The sequence below is a fragment of the Pelodiscus sinensis genome, chromosome 1 (genome assembly GCF_049634645.1).
Source record: "Pelodiscus sinensis isolate JC-2024 chromosome 1, ASM4963464v1, whole genome shotgun sequence".
In the NCBI taxonomy this organism is placed as follows: domain Eukaryota; kingdom Metazoa; phylum Chordata; order Testudines; family Trionychidae; genus Pelodiscus; species Pelodiscus sinensis.
In genome coordinates this window covers 317,003,714-317,022,941 of record NC_134711.1, presented here as the reverse complement: position 1 = coordinate 317,022,941, position 19,228 = coordinate 317,003,714, and the positions used below count along the sequence as shown (strand labels likewise).

General features: G+C 44.8%; 1 long non-coding RNA gene across 2 annotated transcripts; it reads left to right on the top strand.

The window, feature by feature from the left end:
• The first annotated feature begins 465 nt into the window (after positions 1-465).
• LOC106732614 (uncharacterized) lies at positions 466-19,000 on the top strand. Of its 2 annotated transcripts, XR_012900793.1 has the most exons (4): positions 466-806; positions 1,600-1,682; positions 11,424-11,523; positions 18,331-19,000. It is a non-coding gene; the product is annotated as an uncharacterized LOC106732614 (long non-coding RNA). The 2 variants fall into 2 exon arrangements; XR_001368855.3 differs by lacking the exons at positions 11,424-11,523; positions 18,331-19,000 and adding an exon at positions 2,621-5,917.
• The last annotated feature ends 228 nt before the right edge of the window (positions 19,001-19,228 follow it).

Below are 19,228 nucleotides of genomic sequence, written 5' to 3'. Positions count from 1 at the left end.
TCCTAAAAAGAAAAGAAAAAAAAGTGGGGGGGTCCCCATCTGCATCTCATAAAGTAGTAGTTTCAATAGTTTATCCAGCAAAGAAAACTGTAATAAACAGTTCTGTTGAAATGTAGCAGAGGATAGTGGTATGTAAATAATTATATCAAATCTATACTGATTATTACAGAATCGGCCACACTGGGTTCAAAATGACTTTGGAAATGCAAATTGTTTTAGACCTTGTGACGGGCCGTCACTGACCCGGGGGCGAGACAACTGGAGCTCCCACCGGCACGGGGCCGACGGCCGGGCTCGAACCCGCCAGGGCTCCTCCAGCGCGAACCGGAGGGGGCGGAGGACCGGCGCGCTGCCACCGCGCCTGCGCTGACGGTGCGAACGCGGCCCATCTCCCGAGGCCCCGCACGGCGAGGGCGGGGCGGAGGGGAGCGGCTGCCCGGCAGGGACGCACGCCGGGACGTGGCCGGAAGGGGCGGGGCCCCGGGTGGCGGCCGGCGCGGCAGGCCGGTTCAAAAGGGCCCGCCGCCAGCGGGGTAAGGGGCAGACTCCTCGCAGCAGCGGAGGAGTAGCCCCTGCTGCAGGACGGATCCGGAGCGACACGCCCCCCGGTTGTCGGCCCGGCGCTGGTCCCGTGGCCTCCGGGACAGCCATTGCCCCTGGAGGTCGGTCAGCCCCTCCTCGGACGGCGGACGAACCCCGCCGCGCCGGACCAGGAGGGAACGGGACAGCCGGGAGCGGACCGTACTCAGGGAACCTACCCTGGAGACTTCACCCGGACGCTGGGAGCCTCGGACTGCAGAACCAGGGTAGGTTCGGGGACGCGGAGCGTCACCGGCAGGAGGCATCTGAAGGGAGGAAGGAGCCCGGGGCAGGACACTTTTGGCGACCGTGGGTGGACGGGTTATGGAGGGAGTGGACCCCCCCGTCCGCCGTGTCGGGGCACTAGCAGACCCCGACGCTTAGGGCCCCGGGCTGGGACCCGGAGAGAGGGTGGGACCTGGTCCCCCTCCCTCTCCTAGGGGAGCATCTCGCTCCTAGCAACTATAGCGGAGGCGAAGTGTGAGTCGGAACCCCGAGAGAGGGGAAGGCTCAAACTAGGGGCTTCGGCCCCATCCCACAGGGACGGGTAACTAGTTTGGGGGTTCGCTGACCCCCCCTTCTTCTGGGGAGGGGGTGATCACACCCGAGGGCGCGGGCCCCAGAGCAGAGACCTAGGGCACAGCAAAGGACCAGAGGAGGACGAAAGGGTCCGCAGACCCCCCCTCTCGGGCTGAGAAGGGGTGATCGCGCCCCGAACCCCTCACAGACCTGTTTTAGCTTCTCTAGAGTCTAGAGATTTCCTTTAATATGATGTACGTCCCCTCAGCTGTCTCAGAACTGCTGACCAGGTTTTAGTGAACCATTTGTAACTATTTCATAAAGCTGATGGAACTGGATTTAGTGTCAATTAGGAACCCCTATACTCAGTCTATCTTCATGTCTCTCTATAGACTACTTTCTGTTATGTACCTGCAAGGTCTACAAGATAAAATAATGTCATAAGCTGGAGTCCTGCTCTGGACTTCTCTCAAATCTCGAATATCATCTTATATTTTACAGAATTTTGGAGAGAATTTGCTCTGAAATCTGGTGAATATACCTTTCAAGATCACTCCACGGTTGCTTTTGGAGTCATTTGTGTGGTATGTTGTATTAATTATTGAGTCTCTTTAACTTGGGCCTTCTTTTCAGTTCAACTTCCAGAAGTTCTCATTCTGACACTAATGATCATCTCTCTGCTGGCTCGGATGCTAGTGGGGCCATGTGATCTGAAATCCAGAATTTATGGCTTTCATGTAAATGTCATGGGGCCTGTCTTCTTTGTTTCCTTTTTTCAGGGCTACATTGAGACATCCAATTCTTGCCCACAATTCAGTTTATAAACATTCTCTAGTTAATCCTTAAAGCATCCTGTGGATAATTATTGTTACTCTCATTTTACAGGTACAAAAAATGAGATAAGAGGCTAAGTCACACAACACAATAAAGGACAACATGGGAATTTGAATTTAGGGGTTCCTGTCTCCCAGTCCTGTTCTGAGACCGGTAGATGGCATCCTCTTTTAACTCTCTAATATCTTTGAAAGAGTCACATTTTCAGCAGTAGACTGCTGCTGGGATATAATGTACTGCTATCCTCCAGAAGGGTGACTTGAAGTGTGAAGTGATTTATGCAGGAAAAGTGTTTATTTTGGAGGGGTGCATCAGGTTGGCAGCATTAATCTGAAATCTTCACCTGCTAGCAGATTTAGGCTAAGCCAGTACTGGCACTTTACAGTGCTGTAACTTACTGGTTCAGGAGTGTGAAAGAACACACTCCCTCCCTGAGCACAAGAAGTTACAGCGCTGTAAAGTGCCAGTGTGAACCAGACTACAGTGCTGGGAGCACTGCTCCTAGTGCTGATAGCAACCCCCCTGGTGGAGGCGGTTTACACAGAGCACTGGGAGAGCTCCCAGCACTGCTGCCATTACCACACTTTCAGTTTAAAGTGCTTCTGCAGCTGCACTTTAAATTTTTAAATGTAGACAAACCTGTGATCTTGCTAGAAAACATCAATTGTGTTTTTCTGTTCATTTACAGTTGCAGATATCTCACTCTTCCCTCCAGACATAAGGAAGTGGAAGTGGCTTTGTACAGACACTGGACATGAACTGGGAATTCTCAAGGAACACCAGTGGGGGGAGAATTTTAAGGTTTATTGCTTCCTTCCTTTTGTAAATACAGCCAAACTCCAGGAAAGGGATAACCCACTCTATTGATTTAAATAGACTTCATTTCAAAGTGTGAGGGAGCTACCTGCTCACAGTGGGTACATCTACACAGCAGGGCTAAAGTTGGAATAAGCTACACAACTTCAGCTACATCAATTGCATAGCTTAAGTCAAAATAGCTTATTTCAGCTTTTGGTGCTATCTACACAGCAAGAAGTCGAAGGGAGAACACTCTTCCTTTGACTTTCCTTACTCCTCATGAAATGAGGGTTACAGGAGTTGGAGTACTGTCCTGCTTGACATTATTTCAAAATAAAGGTTTGTACTGTAGACCCGCTCTTTATTATTTCGGAATAACTAATGTTAGTGTAGACGTATCCAGTGGGTTTGGGGAGCTGTGACTATAAAGTGGACAATGCTCCACTGTGGAATTCTGTATGTACTATATTGCTTTATGCATCTATGCCCAGAGCTATGGTTGAATGCAATACATAAATTAATTAAATACATAAAATTAAATACATAAAATAAAATACAAGTCTTATTTAAGAGCACTGTATTAAAATAACTCTTCTCCTTCTCCCAAGTGGTTATGAAACAATGAGGCTTTCAGTGCTTTACACTTCACAGGGGGAAAAAGTACAATGAGCAGCTTAATATAGCTCAGTTCAGGTCTTCTAGTCTCATGGGTATCCAATTGCAAGGTATTCACATCAAACTCAATTCTCAGCTGATCCCAATGCAGAGAGCATTTGGCTATGAGCTCTTCTGTTTTAACATGTTGTTTCAGGACCTACTCAATTTAAGTATGAGTGTACAGTTTGCTATGTCTAAATTTGCTTGATATTGGGAAAAGGGCAGTATCACAAAATCCTTCAATATTCATTCAGTTTATGAAATGTGCAGTAGATGCTCTTGCATTGCCAGGCTAATATTAACCATGATGTTTGCAAACTAAAAGGAAGCCAGTTATATAACAGATAAAACAGTGTTGTTACCAAAAAAAGCCTAGAATACTTCTTTGTTTTCTAAATGCATTTTATATTTTTCTTCCAATCCACGTACAATACAGATATAATCCTTACAACCATAAAATTGATTCCTTCAAAGAATCAGATAGAAGAATGTAAATCTCATCATGGGACTGGCTAACAGTGAATGGAGAAGCCAGACAACCAGAATATTTAGGCATGCAAATAGAATTTTCTTTCATTATTGTCAAGTTGTCTCACTTGCAGAAGAGAGGAAAGGAACAATACAAATATGTTATTAGCATCTGGATTTTAAATTAAGTTATAGCTACTATATATTTGAGAGAATTTGACTGCCAGATGGACGAATGGATGATCTGTTTGTTCAAGAACTCCTTCTAAACAGTAAAAGTTAGGACTACCAAATCCAGTATACAGCTTCCTCTTATCATAACTTAAAGCCAGGGAAAGATTTGGTTGTGCCAGGAAAATGGGATGTGCCTGGAATGTGATTGCTTCTCATAAACCATATAGAAAAGTAACAATCACCAGGCAGGTGAAAGGGATTGGCTGGAGGCATGCTCCCTCCCTGGGATTGTTCCAGCTCTGAGCCTCCCACCCCCTGGCATCCTTTAGGGAGGGAGAGGTTTGATGCCCCTTCTATTCATATGGGAACACTGCTGGCTGTTCTCCTTTGTCAGGGAGTAAGGGGAAAGTGCACAGTTTGGTGCATTCCTCACTCTGGCTGGGGAGAGCAGGTGGCAAATATATAATGCAAGAGAAAAGGGGGAAGATATAAATGAGTACACAAGTGAGATCATAGAATCATAGATTAGAGTTGAAGAAACTTCGGGAGTTTATCTATTACACCTAGAGATGGTAGAGAGAACTAAGAATATGTCTGCACAACAGCAGGAAGTATACTTCCTAGCACAAATAAACAGACATGTGCTAGCTCTGCTTGAATTAGCATGCTATTAGGAGTCAGGCTGCAACAGCAAGGGTGGTGGCTGGGGCTAGCTGTCCAACTTGGTCCAAATATGTGCCCAGGGGTTGGGCAGGTGCTAGTCCATGCCCCCACCCACACTGCTGTGGCCATGCAGCTATTTTTAGCACACTAACCTGAAAGCACAACTAACATATGCCTGTCTGTCCATGCTGGAAAGCACTCTTCTAGCTGTTTAAGGAAGAAAGAGGAGAATGTAAGGAAAGATTTTGAAGGTTAGGACCACTGTCTCACTGAGCTGCATGTACCTAGCATTGTCTAATTCAGTCAAAAGTTTATTGTACAAGAGGCTGCAAACCTGGCACAATTTCTCACTCAGTCTTCTACGTGTTTATGTTGTGTTGAAGCACAGATAATTGCTTGATGGAGCAAGAGGAAGGGATGAGAGTGGCTAGTCCAGATACAATCCACACAGGAGAGGGCAGAGTTCAGAAAATATTCCATGTAGGAATACCATCTTATTGAGAGAGCTGTAGAATAGCTTGATGAAATTTGAAAGTTGAGGTCTAAAGTTAACTCTCCATGACATCCACAGCAGTTCAGAAATAAGTTCTGTCAATGATACCTGCATTTATCATTGATCTGTCCAATTTTCCTTCAAACACCTTTGCATTTTCTCCTGTGGTGCACTTTATGCATATGAAGTGTTTCTCAAAATCCACACACACTATTTCATCCTCCTTTCATTAAAAAATTCCCTCTGTCATGATGCCTCCAAATGTTAGATAGTTGGTACCATGATTGTTGTTCTTATGCTAATGAAATCATTCATTGCTACTTTGTGCATCCCATCTCTATTTGTTGTATCCACCTGTTGTCTGTCATATACTTTCAAACTTGTAAGCAGTTTTAGAGCATAGACAATCTTTTTGTTGTGTGTGTGATACAAAAGTCCTTAATTTACAATCTGAGGTTCTACTACACTTCAAACAATAAAGTGATGATAGAAAAGTGTAAAATTCAACACAGACTCCATCTGGTCTAGGTGATACATTAACTAAAATGCTTGGCAAATGAGCAGTCAGGGATTATAAATGTACTAAATTAGCAAGATCACAGAGACTGTCTTTCTCATATGTTTTTAACAATACCTAACATGATGGGGCCCTACCCTACATGCAATACTGTAATACAGATAATAATAGTTTGTAACCTTTTAAATGACATCTAATAGACACAGACAATTCCCAACTGCCCATTAGTATTAAAGAGAGAATTCCTGTGTTTCTATGGCTACTCTGAGAATATTGTGTTGCTGCTCCTTTATACTGAAAAGTTTAGTTCTAAAGACTCCGAAAACGTATTGCCATGAGGATAAGAAACAGGCAGGAGGAATATCTTTGAAGGTAGTGGAGGAAGTAAACCAAATAAAGAGGCCTAAGTCTTCATTGACCTGCACTCTGTACAATCATGTACATCTGTACAGAGTATAAGATGCTACTAGATCAGAATAGTAGCATTTTATCCCTAATGTAAATAATAACACAAGGTACAGGGCAATGGAAATTCAGGCGGAAGGAGATAAAATATTCCACTTGTGATATGTTAACATCAAAGATTTTATTAGTTTAAATAAAATTTTCCCATTGCCCTTTTCTATTATAGGAGATGAGCCTTCATCAGCACAAGAAGTTCTTCCAGGCAGTCCCTACACATAACTGGACATAGAAAAGTAAAAGTATGGGGAAGTGTGTGGGAGAATTAAGCAGGATTCTATAGCAAGGAAGCTTCAAATCAGAGATTACCAGTGGCGATGATGTCTTAACCCTAACTCTTTTTTTCCCCTCCCAAGAAGATGCTGTGATGACTGAGCAGAAAACAACACAACAGCAGGCAGTAAGGTTGTTCAGTAGGAAAAAAACTTTATAAACACAAACCAATTAAGATGATGTAAGCAAAAAAATACTTTCCCGGCAGCCCAACATGTAACCCAGCCCTCAGAAACTGGGTAGGGATCCTGCCTTCCCACATGCACTCTCCTCCATCTGCTCCCCAGCAGACCTTTTTATAGCTCATCCTTTCGCAGATGTTCAAGGGAGGGACTAGGGAATGATCTTCCACCATCTTTCCTTCCTAGGTTGAAATCTCCTCTTTGGTCGGTCGCTCATAGCTACAAAGAAGACAATGCATATACATTATTCATTACTTAGCTATTTTTGTCTGAAAAACTTTGCTGGATTGCTGACAAAATATCCTTCCTTTTTCAAACTGCTCAACTCCCTCCTCTCCGGCCTGATACCGCCAACTGCCCTATTTTTCTCTATCCCAAGGTGAATGGTCACCTCCACACTTTAATGAAGTCAGTTTCTTGGCCTACTTTATCCCTCCTCTAGGACCTTCCCACATGCATCTAGAAACCATAGTGATAGCTACTTTCGATTAGATAGAGAAAATAGATTAAAAATGTATATACAGACTCCCCTCCATAATCAGCCTCACTCATTCTGAGCCCTGCAGACAGCACAAGCTAATGAAACCTGAATTTATTCTGAAATATCTGAAATAAGAAATAACAATAATTAATAATGCTTTGCAGTCTTACAAAGCATTCCCTCTTGAGGATCTCAAAGCACTTCATATAATTTAATTAATAAAGCTTATGGTATCCCTGTGACATAGGAATACACAGTAATTTCATCCAATACTGAAATGTAGCAACTGTTTAACAATGCACTGAAACATTACCTGGCTGTTTAGGACATGACAAACACCCTTATCTGGTTAAAACTCCAGATGAGGCAGAATGTAAAAATGTTTGACTGAATTTAGAATGCAATTATTTGTTTGAATTTGAAGAACAAAAGTGCCAAGAGGTTCTTAAGGCTATATCTACACTACTACTTTTGTCAGGAAGGGTTGTGAAAAAAACACGCAACCCACCAAATTTACACTGAGGCTACGTCTGCACTACAAGGTTTTTGCATAAAAACAGCTGCTTTTGCACAAAAACCTGGGGAGCATCCACACTTCAAATGAGCTTTTACGCAATTAAATGGGCAGTTAAATGGCAGAACAGAAGGCTTTTTCTGCCGTAGGTAGACCTCCTTTTCTGAGGCATAACTGCTTTTAGCGCTACCGCTATTACCAGGGTTCGACAAAGCATTGAATCTACTCGCCCATGGCGAGTAGATTTCAGCCGGGTGCCCCATTTGTTTCCAGTGCGCACATGCGCAATACGGGTCTTGTGCGTGCGCTTTGTGGAGCTGGCGAGCAGCTTTTGCGCAAACACTCTAGCACAAAATGCTTCTTGTGCAAGAAGCATGTAGTGTAGACGTAGCCTGACAGAAGCATTGCTGTGGACAGCACTATGTTGGAGGGAGAGCAGGCCCCAGGCCAGTTGTTGGGGGTGATGTGAGAGAGACCATATTTTGGTAAAGGCCTTATAGTTTTACATTTCATTCAGAAAAGACCAACCACCTCCAGCAGCACAGCAGCCCATATCACCAGACTGGAATTCTGATTCAGTCCTGACTGAAAGGGAATAGTGCCAGATACTGAATCACAAACATCTTTTTTGAATCACATGCATATTTATTTTCCTTGGAGATTTCTCATTCAAGCATGGGCCAGGCTCACTGGACAAAACAGTAAGGCTGTAGTTTGTCAGCTCCTCTGCATAGTGGTAAAAAAATGCATCAATAAATTTGATACATCTACATTTGTTCAAGTTTTGTTTCAACAATATGATCCCAAAGGAGTGTTACTCAGCACTGAGTCAAAGTAATCAAAGCGTTCCTTACACTTTGATTACAAAGGAACATTTTTGCTGGCTTTGCCCACTATTTTTATTAGCTGTGGTGTCACCTCTTGTGGCAGCAAAAAGTCATTAGCAACATCAACAGCAGCACTTTTGCCTTTACATAAGTAAGTCTTCATTTCAAGTGTGATCAAGCAATTTGCATAATATAAGTGGATAACTGAGGAAACTTAAGTTTGTCAGATAGTATGAGGTGACTGTTTCTTCAGTTAGAACAAAAAATTTAATTCTTGCAGCTAATATTCACCCACATGCTTGTATATTGGCCAAATTCTCCAGTCTCAGCTTTGCCACACAGACCAAAACCATTTAAAGGCATAATTCTCATTGACTTCAATAGAATCATGCCAAGATAACTATGGTCGACTGTTTCATCTATTAGTATGAAATTTGGGTTTTTTATCCATGTAGCTAGGACACTGTACAAAATTAAACTACAACACACACAGCAACTCAGGAAAACCACTCACTATAATACAAAGGAAAATAATCCAAATGAGAAAATGCTGGTAAAAAAGAGAAGCCAAAACTGTCAAAGATGTACTGAGCCGAGTAGAACAGCTGCACACCAAGACTAGAAGACAGCACAAAGAGACTCTGGCAAGCCTCCACAGGGAGGGAGTTCTACAGACAAGCTTTCTGAACTGAGAAGGCCCTATTTTCCCTGTTAATTCAGAGGGGACCATGGGATGATGAACAAGACAGCTAGACTGTTCTCCTCAAGAAGGCCATTGAAAAGAGTGACAGTCACTCAAGTACTTTGAGATAAGATTATTTTGTATGTTTTTGCATATTAGGAAGACATCTGTTTTAGTGATACTGTAACAAATACATAAACATTCAGGATTGCCACTGTTGTCATTATACGGCACATCATGGTCACACAATTTTGTGGTGAGAAATCTCTAAAATCACTGATTCCTACCACATGAACAAAAGATCTTCATTATCTGTCAGCAGCATAGCCTATAACATACAGTTGGGCAGGTCTGTCAAACACTATATTAAATACTAGAAGATTTACTTAGTGTTGCTTGGGTCCTTAACTCAATTAATTTTTGTTTTTGGAAAATAAAATAAAAATGTACATGCTTAATTTAAATCATTGCTCTGGGATGTAGCTGTGGATGTGCAGGCTGTGCCCAGGGAGGCAGGACTTCCTCAGCCCTCTCTCAGCGCAGTAGCTTGGGGCCAGGTGAGAAGCACCTTTACATGGCCACTGCAGCTCCAGCACAGCTGGATGTCCCCCAATAGGGGCACAGCACATGTCCCCCAATAGGGGCAAGTCCAAGTTCGTCTGCCCCCTGCACTTCCCATCCAGAGTGAAGAATGCAGCAAACTGTGCACTTTCCCTTCATTTCCTGACAAAGGGGAACAGCCAGCAATATTCCCATATAAATTGGGAGCAGGGGGATCTTCGGCCTCTGCACCCTCCCTAAAGGGTGCCTAAGGAGTGGGAGGCTCAGGGCTAGAGCACTTCTGAGGGGAGGGGACCCAAATCCAGCCAGTCCCTTTCACCTGCCAGGTGAGTCAGTCTCTTTTCTATATGATTTTATGAGAAGCAATCCCATTTTGGGCACATCCCATTTTCCTGTCACAATCAAACCCTAACCTTGTTGTAAGTTATAATAAGAGGAAGCTGTATATTGGACAGAAAGACAAATATTTAGTAGGTATTTAACTCCTTTGGAAGGGCTGCTATTAAAATACTATACTAAGTATCTAGGGGTATGTCTACACTACCACCCTAGTTCGAACTAGGGTGGTAATGTAGGCTACCGGAGTGCAAATGAAGCCCGGGATTTGAATTTCCTGGGCTTCATTTGCATATAGCCGCGCACCGCCATTTTTAAATGTCCGCTAGTGCGGACTCCGTGCCGTGCGGCTACACGTGGCACGGACTAGGTAGTTCGGACTAGGCTCCCTATTCTGAACTACCGTTACTCCTCGTTTCACCGCAGCTCCAGCACAGCTGGATGTCCCCCAATAGGAGTAACGGTAGTTCGGAATAGGAAGCCTAGTCCGAACTACCTAGTCCGTGCCACGTGTAGCCACACGGCACAGAGTCCTCACTAGCGGACATTTTAAAATGGCGGCGCCCGGCTTTATGCAAATGAAGCCTGGGAAATTCATATCCCGGGCTTCATTTGCAACTCCAGTTGCCTACATTACCACACTAGTTCGAACTAGGGTGGTAGTGTAGACATACTCTAGGAGACTCAGCCCTGGACCACAGCAGCAATCCTGGCAGAGGATCAGAACTCTCTTAGACTGCTTATGGTCCCAGGGCAGAGACAGAACTAATTAGTAAACAATATTACAAGAACCACACCAATCACAAACCAGAATTCAGAAACAAGGGATTTGGTTTTATTTTCAGTCTTATTTGTTTTGAGTACAGCAGAGACAGAAGCATTACTGTCAGAGAGGACCTTCGACCCTCCACATACTCAAAGGAAGACATTTGAGTCTATGGGGGATTTCTGGGGCATTGACCAGTGGAGACTGAGGAGAGCCATGGTCAGGCTACCAAAAGCCAGCCTAAATACAACTGGAATCCAGACCATAGAGCCACAAGGCTGATATTACTATCCTTGGTGGAGATGTTTTGTAAGAATACCACTGTTTATTTATTTTGCTATTTTAAGATTGCCATCAGTTTCAGTGCTGCATTCATCAGATACTGAGCCTAAATTCACTATTTGCCTGGGCAGGTACTAGTAGGGGACATAGGGTGGTTTGTCTTGGCTGCCTATTTGGTAGGAGCAGCGTTTATACATATTTTTAAAAATCTTTTATTCTCTTGATCCCTCTTTCCATTGTTGCGTAACCGGATATCCCCATCTATGTGTGTGCGCGTGCACACTGACACTCCTGTATAACAAACTATGTATAAAATATTTCCCAGGTGACAGGCCCTTTATGTTCTCTGCCCTAGGAGAAGTTTCCTTGAGCGGAGGCATCTGACACCCTTATAGGTGACCATTGCACCCATTAGCCTGAGGAGAAAAGGGAGAAGGCTGCAGTCACATCTTAAGGTTGAGTTACATATATTTTGTTTTACATTATTAATCATGTGCATAGGCACCGACTCTGGGTGCTGTGGGGCTGGAACATCCATGGGGAAATATTAGCTTGTGCTCAGCACCCACCTGCAGCCAACCTTCCCTCTCTAACCTCCTCTCCCTCTCACCTGCAGGCAGCTCTACTGACCTACTCCTCCCCCTCTGTCCCAGCATCTGCAGTGTTCAGAGGCTCCTGGAAGGACAGGGAGCAATCAGGATGTGGCATGTTTGGGGGAGAGGCCAAAAAGAGGCAGGGCAGGGGGGAGGTATGAGGGAAGGGATGGAGTAGTGGCAGGGGCAGAGCAGGTGCAGAAAGAGGTGGGGAAAGGGAGTTGGGAAGGGGGTAGGATCTGGTACCCAGATAGGGCAGAAGTCAGTGCCTATGATCACATGTATATGGTAATATCCTGTGATAAGCCAAAAATGAGGCCTCAGAATGTGAAACACTGAGGTTATGTCTACACTGCAATTAGATACCAGAGCTGGCCTGTGCTGCAGATTGGGGCTTGTGGTTGTCAGGCTGCTGTTTCACTGGTATAGACTTTTGGGCCTGGGCTAGAGTCTGGGCTCTAGGACCCTGTCAAGTGGAAGGGCTCCAGGACTCAGACTCCAAGCTGAGTTCAGAACCCTACACTGCAGTGAAGCAGTCTCAGAGTCTGACCCCCACAAACCAGGTGCTGTTTTTTTATTACAGTAGCATACCCTGACAGACCCTACCCTTAAAAGCTTACAGCTAAACAGACAACACAAAACTATTTTTATTATGACTTGGGGAAAAACTATTATAATAGAGACATTCATTTAACTTGGCCCGTTTCCTGTTTAAATCTAGTCCAGTGGCAACTGAAAAGTGTTGGTGTCTGATGGTCATTCAGTGGTATAACTACAGTGCCTCCAGGTGGATTGCAACAAGAAAAAGTTACACAAAAACTTTGCTGAAAGAGCATCTTTAAAGTTTCAGTCAATCACTCAAAAGCTAGGAGTCAGGTTACCTGTGCAACCTTAATTCAGCCCCTTTGGGCATATGGATTATGATACAGTCCTTAATTATATGATCATATATTATATTTTCCAGAGAACACTTCCATCATTCAGGATACATAATGGGCAGTGCTCACTAAGGCTATGTCTACACCACAGGGTTTTTCACTAAGACTATGTCTACACTACATGGCTGTGTCTACACTGGTCGCCTATTACGGAATAGGCATGCAAATGTAGCACTTTGGAACAGGCAAATCCGCGGGGGATTTAAATATCCCCCGCGGCATTTGCATTTTCATGGCCGCCGTTTTTTTCCGGCTTGGAGATAAGCCAGAGAAAAGCGTCCAGACTGGCGCGATCCTCCGGAATAAAGCCCTATTCCGGAGGATCTCTTATTCCTACTTGCAAGTAGAGTGTAGAGTCTACTCCTTTAGCAGATTTCAAGACCTTTCTTTGTCTTGGAATATTAAGTACTCTATTACCCTACCTTCCCTTGCTCTTGGTGGTTCACCAATGTAGAAATATGGAAATGCGCTGCAATGAGCTCTTCCTATCTCAAAAATCAGACTCAAAATCCTGTATCGCAAATTTTCGTGATGAATTTATTTATGAAAGAATGTCCTTCCTCTACTTCAGGAAGGCATACTAATCAGAATCAATGTTTTTGTTCTATTCTTTGGATTTTCCACTTTTTCCTGAATCCTAGCTATCTTTGATTATTCATTATTTGAATTTGGGATGCAGATTCTGTCTTTACTGCATCTAGACACTCCACTTTTGAAATCCTCTCTTGGAAATTCTCCATACCAGGCAGTTAATATATTTTATTACTTTATGAACACAAGCCAAGTGCTCTGCAAGTTGTTTTTGTGTTGCAGTTTCAGTGTTTCCTATGGAGACCTGCTTGTTTTCTGTCTGGTAGTGGCCTGAGACAAACTGTAAGGAGCCAACCCTACATCAGTGCAGTCTTGTGAATCCTAATAAAAATAGGCAATTTGACTTGCGCTTTTCCTCCAAGTCTGTTTCCTGAGCTTCTTAAAAGTTGCCATTTTGGGAAGGAGAAGGAGAATGGCAGGTATTAAATAACTCTTGTAATGGATCTCTGATCATCAGCAGAATTTCAGAGCTGCTGACCCTTTGCCAGCTTGGATGACCTCATTATTAGTGAACTGCTTTCATATCCTTCCCTTGCAACTTTTCCTACACTGTGTAGTTTTGCTATTAATGCATAGCAAGGCAATGCTGCCACATAAAGGCAGTAAGAGAGACTTGATTTTCTCCCCATTGTGGATTTCCTAAAGTCCTAACCAAGTTTGCACTGTTTAGAGATAGCATAACCAGTGGAGAGGAAAAGGTGTTGGTATTCTGCTTAAAACTCCTTCCACCTAACCTAAATTTCCAGCCTAAAATAATCAGCAGCGAAATAGTTATCTTGACACTTACATTGTCATCTAAAGGCTTCAGCAACAACACCCACTCAAAAAAGGAAGAAGTTCACACCTCAGTTTTCTTCTGACAGACTGAAAAAATACCTCAGAGTCACATTCAGAAAGTTCTCTTTGCAACCATGAGAGTTAGACGATTCTTAAAAACAAACAAACAAAAGAAAGCTGAGCTTACATTCTGCAGAAAATAATGGAACATATGGTAAAATCATATTAATAGGGTGTACCACCGGCACCCAAAACTGAGTCAATCTGGCTCCAATCATATCATTAGTTGCATTTTTAATTAGTTATATTTTATAGATCCCCCCAACGAAAAGTAAGGAAAGAACAAAACAAAAGAAATGGAAAGGGAAGTGGAAAAGAGAATGTTCTCTCAGTTTCTATCCACTAGAAATGAAGCCAATATTTTGAAAAAGTCAGACCAAATCTTTTCAGATGTGTCTGAAGTTCTTCTCGTAAAGAACCAGTGTAGCAGCACAGATCAGCACCTCCTTCTCGCACTCCCCGCAGCGTGTGGGAGCCAGAGCATCCCAGCAGCCTGGTCTGCTCCACCCTGTGCAATTGTCCTCTCCCAGCTTGCTGTGCTTGGTTTCACCATGGCAGCAGAAAGTGGAGCACCCTGGCCTCAGAGCACTCCACTTGCTGCAGCCACGGAAAAGCATACCACAGCAGGCTGGGAGAGGGTAGTGGGGCAAAGTAGAGCAGGCTGCTGGGTCGCTCTGGCTCCTGCTGCCACAGTGGGGGGGGGGGGGGGCGGGGAGACACCTCTTCTGCTGCCCCGCACCGGGCCCCCTGGTAATTCCCTTGTTCGTGTTGCTGGGAGGAGGGGGCTTCAGCAAGGGAGAAAGGTGGAGTCAGGGGCAGAGCAGGGGCCAGGAGTGGAGCAGGGATGAAGCAGAGGCAGGGTAGGGGCAGAGCTTGTGATGGAGGGACAATCCCAGAACATGTAAACCAGCATCCCCAGCAGCAGTCTCTTTGGGGAAGACCCATGCAATGTGGGAACCAGTGTGAACAACATGTAACTTTTTGCTGAAGCATTCTTAATCACAGATCAATAGTACAGTTTCTAATGTTTTGCAAGGAGTGACCGGGAGCGTGGGAGGGACCACACTGAAAAAATATGCCCTGAGTGTGGCAATCCCTCCAAACTGATAGTTTAGACACCCTCAGGTCAATATACATTTTAAAATCTTCCAAATATCACACTGTTGGTCTATCCTTAGTAAACCAACTAAAGATTTATTAATAAAAACGTTTTTGAATAGTTAAGAATCACATAATACAATTATTTCGTGGGTAGCCATGTTAGTCTAACTGGAAAAACTTTAAAAAACAACAAATAGTCTTGCAGCACCTTAGAGACTAATAAAAAATGTAGATGGCATCATGAGCTTTCATGGGCACAACCCACTTCAGATGAATGGAGTTTAAGGGGTCCAGTTTTCAAATAAATAGCACAGAAAAGGCATGGGGGGAGAGGAGGAAAAAGAAGGGGAAAAAAAGGGGGGGGGGAATTGTCAATTAGACAGAGTGTCCATGCTAAAAGAAGCTGAAAAGAATACTTAGTACCCACTCTGAGTACCCTTTGTTTGTTTTTTTTGTCATTAGGATCTGTAATGTAATGGGCCATCCAACTGACAGTTTGGTTTATACATCTGTTGTAGGAATCAAACTTGTAAATAAAATTAAGTTCTTTAGCTTCCCTGTTGAGCTGACTTTTGAAATCAGTTTGAAATAATTTGGTGACTTTGAGATCCTTGACACGACATTACAATTACACGGACACATTTCCATCACCTTATACCAAAAACCTACCGACATTTATACTTACCTACATGCCTCTAACTTCCATCCAAGACAAATTTCCTAATCAATTTTTATAGCCAGGTACTAAAATACAACCAGATTTGCTCCAATCCCACAGACAGAGACAAACACCTACAGCATATATATAAGGCATTCCTAAAACTGAAATACCCAGCCGGAGAAGTGAAAAAACAGATTGACAGAGCCAGACGAGTACCCAGACATCAGCTACTTCAAGAAAGACCCTGCAAAGAAAACAGGACACCACTTGTCATCATCTTCAGCCCCCAACTTAAACTCCTCCAACGCATTAATGATGGTGCAAGACTATTAATTGTTTAAGTTTTTCCATAGTACAATTGATTTTCAATATTCATAGAGGAATAATGGAAGAGACTGCTAGCTTGCCAAAGTCTCTCTGGTAATTTCAAAAACGTTGGAAGGCCCTCAATTTAAGATTGCCAACTGCCAGGTTTCTTAAAACCAGATGCTACAGGCCCTGCTCTGCTTGCTTCCCTCCTCCATCTGGTCACTTGCTTACTCTCTCCCACCCGCCTGGCCACTTTGCTCTTTCCTCTCCCTCTGGTCACTCATTCCCCAACTCTGCAATTATTCCCCTCCTGCCTTGCCTCTACCCCCCTTCACTCTCCCCGGTAATGTTGGTCACTCAGGGTATGTCTATACTACAGCACTAATTCGAACTAACTTAATTCAAATTAGTTGATTCGAACTAAGCTAATTCGAACTAGTGCATCTAGACCTAAAAACTAGATCGAATTAGCATTTTGCTAATTCGAACTAGCATGTCCACAATGAGTGGACCCTGAACCGAGGTTAAGGATGGCTGGAAGCAGTGCCGGCAGGGCATCAGGTTAGGACTTAGAGCGTGGAGCTGCTACCTCAGGCTAGCCGAGGGCTGTGCTTAAAGGGACCCGACCCCCACCCCGGACAGACAGTTCTCAGGGGTTCCCCGCTTGCTTGTCTACCTTGATGAGGGACAGCAAAGCAGTCCTGGCTTGGAGTGCCCTGAGTGCCCACACTCGGCACATCACAGCATACAGACATCAGCCCGGCTGCACTTGCCGCAGGCTGCCATCCGGAGGCGGGGTAAATCGAGGGGCTTCAGGAGAGCTTCCACCCCGAGGAGCCCGCAGAGCCAGCCCATTCCTCCCTATCGGGGGCGCATACCCCATTCCTCCCTCACCTCCTTCCACTTACCCCTCCCTAGCCCCCCTTCCTCATGTACAAAATAAAGGACACGTGTGGTCAAAAATAGAAACTCTCTTTATTGAACAAAACTCGGGGAGACCGGAAAAAGGAGGTGGGAGAGGGGAAGAGAGAGGGTGCGAGAGGGGAGGGCAACTAAAATGATCAGGGGTTTGGAACAGGTCCCATATGAAGAGAGGCTAAAGAGACTGGGACTTTTCAGCTTAGAAAAGAGGAGACTGAGGGGGGATATGATAGAGGTCTATAAAAGCATGAGTGGTGTGGAGAGGGTGCATAAAGAAAAGTTTTTCATTAGTTCCCATAATAGAAGGACTAGAGGATACCAAATGAAATGAATGGGTAGCAGGCTTCAAACTAATAAGTGAAAGTTCTTCTTCACAAAGCAAATAGTCAACCTGTGGAACTCCTTGCTGCAGGAGGCTGTGAAGGCTAGAACTAGAACAGAGTTTAAAGAGAAGTTAGATAAATTCATGGAGGTTGGGTCCATGGAGTGGTATTAGCCAGGGGGTAGGAATGGTGTCCCTGGCCTCTGTTTGTGGAAGGCTGGAGATGGATGGCACGAGACAAATGGCTTGGTCATTGTCTTCGGTCCATCCCCTCCAGGGTACCTAGTGTTGGCCGCTGTTGGCAGACAGGCTACTGGACTAGATGGACCTTTGGTCTGACCCAGTACGGCCATTTTAAGCTCAGGGCTCAGGGTCGGGGGTCTCAGTGGACCACCTTGATTTTCATGCAAACCTTACTCCTTGGTGGCCAGGCTGGCAGCTATCCTGCCCTAGACGGCCACTTTCCTGGGCCTAGTGTGGAGGTTGTGGATGAGGTCCACGATGTCTGCACTAGACCAGGCAGGCGCCCGCCTCTTGCGGACCTGGGCAGGCTCCCGGGAGCTGCCAGCCCGGTCCCAGGAAGAGGCGGAGGGCTGGGTGGCAGCGGGTAGCTGGCTCGAGCTGTGCCAGGGGCAGGGTCTGCTGGCTGGGTGCTGGCAGGCTTGCACCTGGCATGGGCACCGTAGCCAGCCCGTGCCCCTTTAAGGGCTCCGGGGCCGGGAGGGGGCAGAAGAGTTTCCCTGGTGGTACCCAGAGTGGCCATCAGGGAAAGCTGGGAAGCGCTAGCCTCCCACTAGTTCGAATTAAGTGGCTACACAGCCCTTAATTCGAACTACTTAATTCGAACTAGGCGTTAGTCCTCGTAGAATGAGGTTTGCCTAGTTCGAATTAAGCGCTCCGCTAGTTCGAATTAAGTCGAACTAGCAGTTTGCGTGTGTAGTGCCTATCAAAGTTAATTCGAACTAACATCTTCCTCCTCCCTCCCCCAGGACTCACCCACTGCCTGGACAGCTGGACTGGGAACTGATGCAGAGCTTTCTACTCTGCCCACGATATGTAGATAGGAGACATCCCTGGGTGAGAAGGGCTGGCACATGCTGATGACCAGTTATGTCATCCCCATTCTACTCTGCCCCCCACTCTGCCCTCTTCCAGTCTCCATGCTCCTCATCAAGCTGGTGGGGTCAGGTTGGTGGCAGTGTTTCCTGTCAATTGTGTGCTTTGGTGGTCATTCAGGAGAAATTCAAATGCCACCCAGCTGATTAGCAGAGCACCCACAGCTAGAGTTTGTTTTTCTGTTGGTAGTACAATTTGCACATCCCTCGGTGCACATAAAAATGTACTCTGCACATGCATGGAAAAGATTAGAGGGAACGTTGCTTAATGGTACTACATAGATTTAACCAGGATAATTATATTTAAGTTTTCCACTGACACCACTGGCATGTCAGGACTAAATATGTTCTTCAAAAGATACTTAAGCTGCATGTAATGCCATACATCTGCACCAAGTAGATTGTGTTGTCATTGCACTGCTTGGAATGACAGAATATGTTCCTCTGAGATCAATTGAGAGACTCAATTAAACTTTTATCCATCTGCTGTCTCCGCATTAATGGTTTTGTCTAGATTTTCAACAATGACTTGTGCTAAAGTACAGTATCAATATGTGAGAAGAGATGGAATTTAAATTTTGTAGACAAATTGACCCATGTTTGTCTGTTAGCCAATTTTGTAGTCCACTATGGGGAGAGGGTGTCAACCCGCTCCAGCTGAAACCACCTCCCCAACCTCTCAGCCCATCCACCTTGTGCACCCTGGCTCCAGCTGAAGCAAGAGGGCAACTGTATGCCGCTGCCACCATCACTCACCTTCCATTCCAGCAGG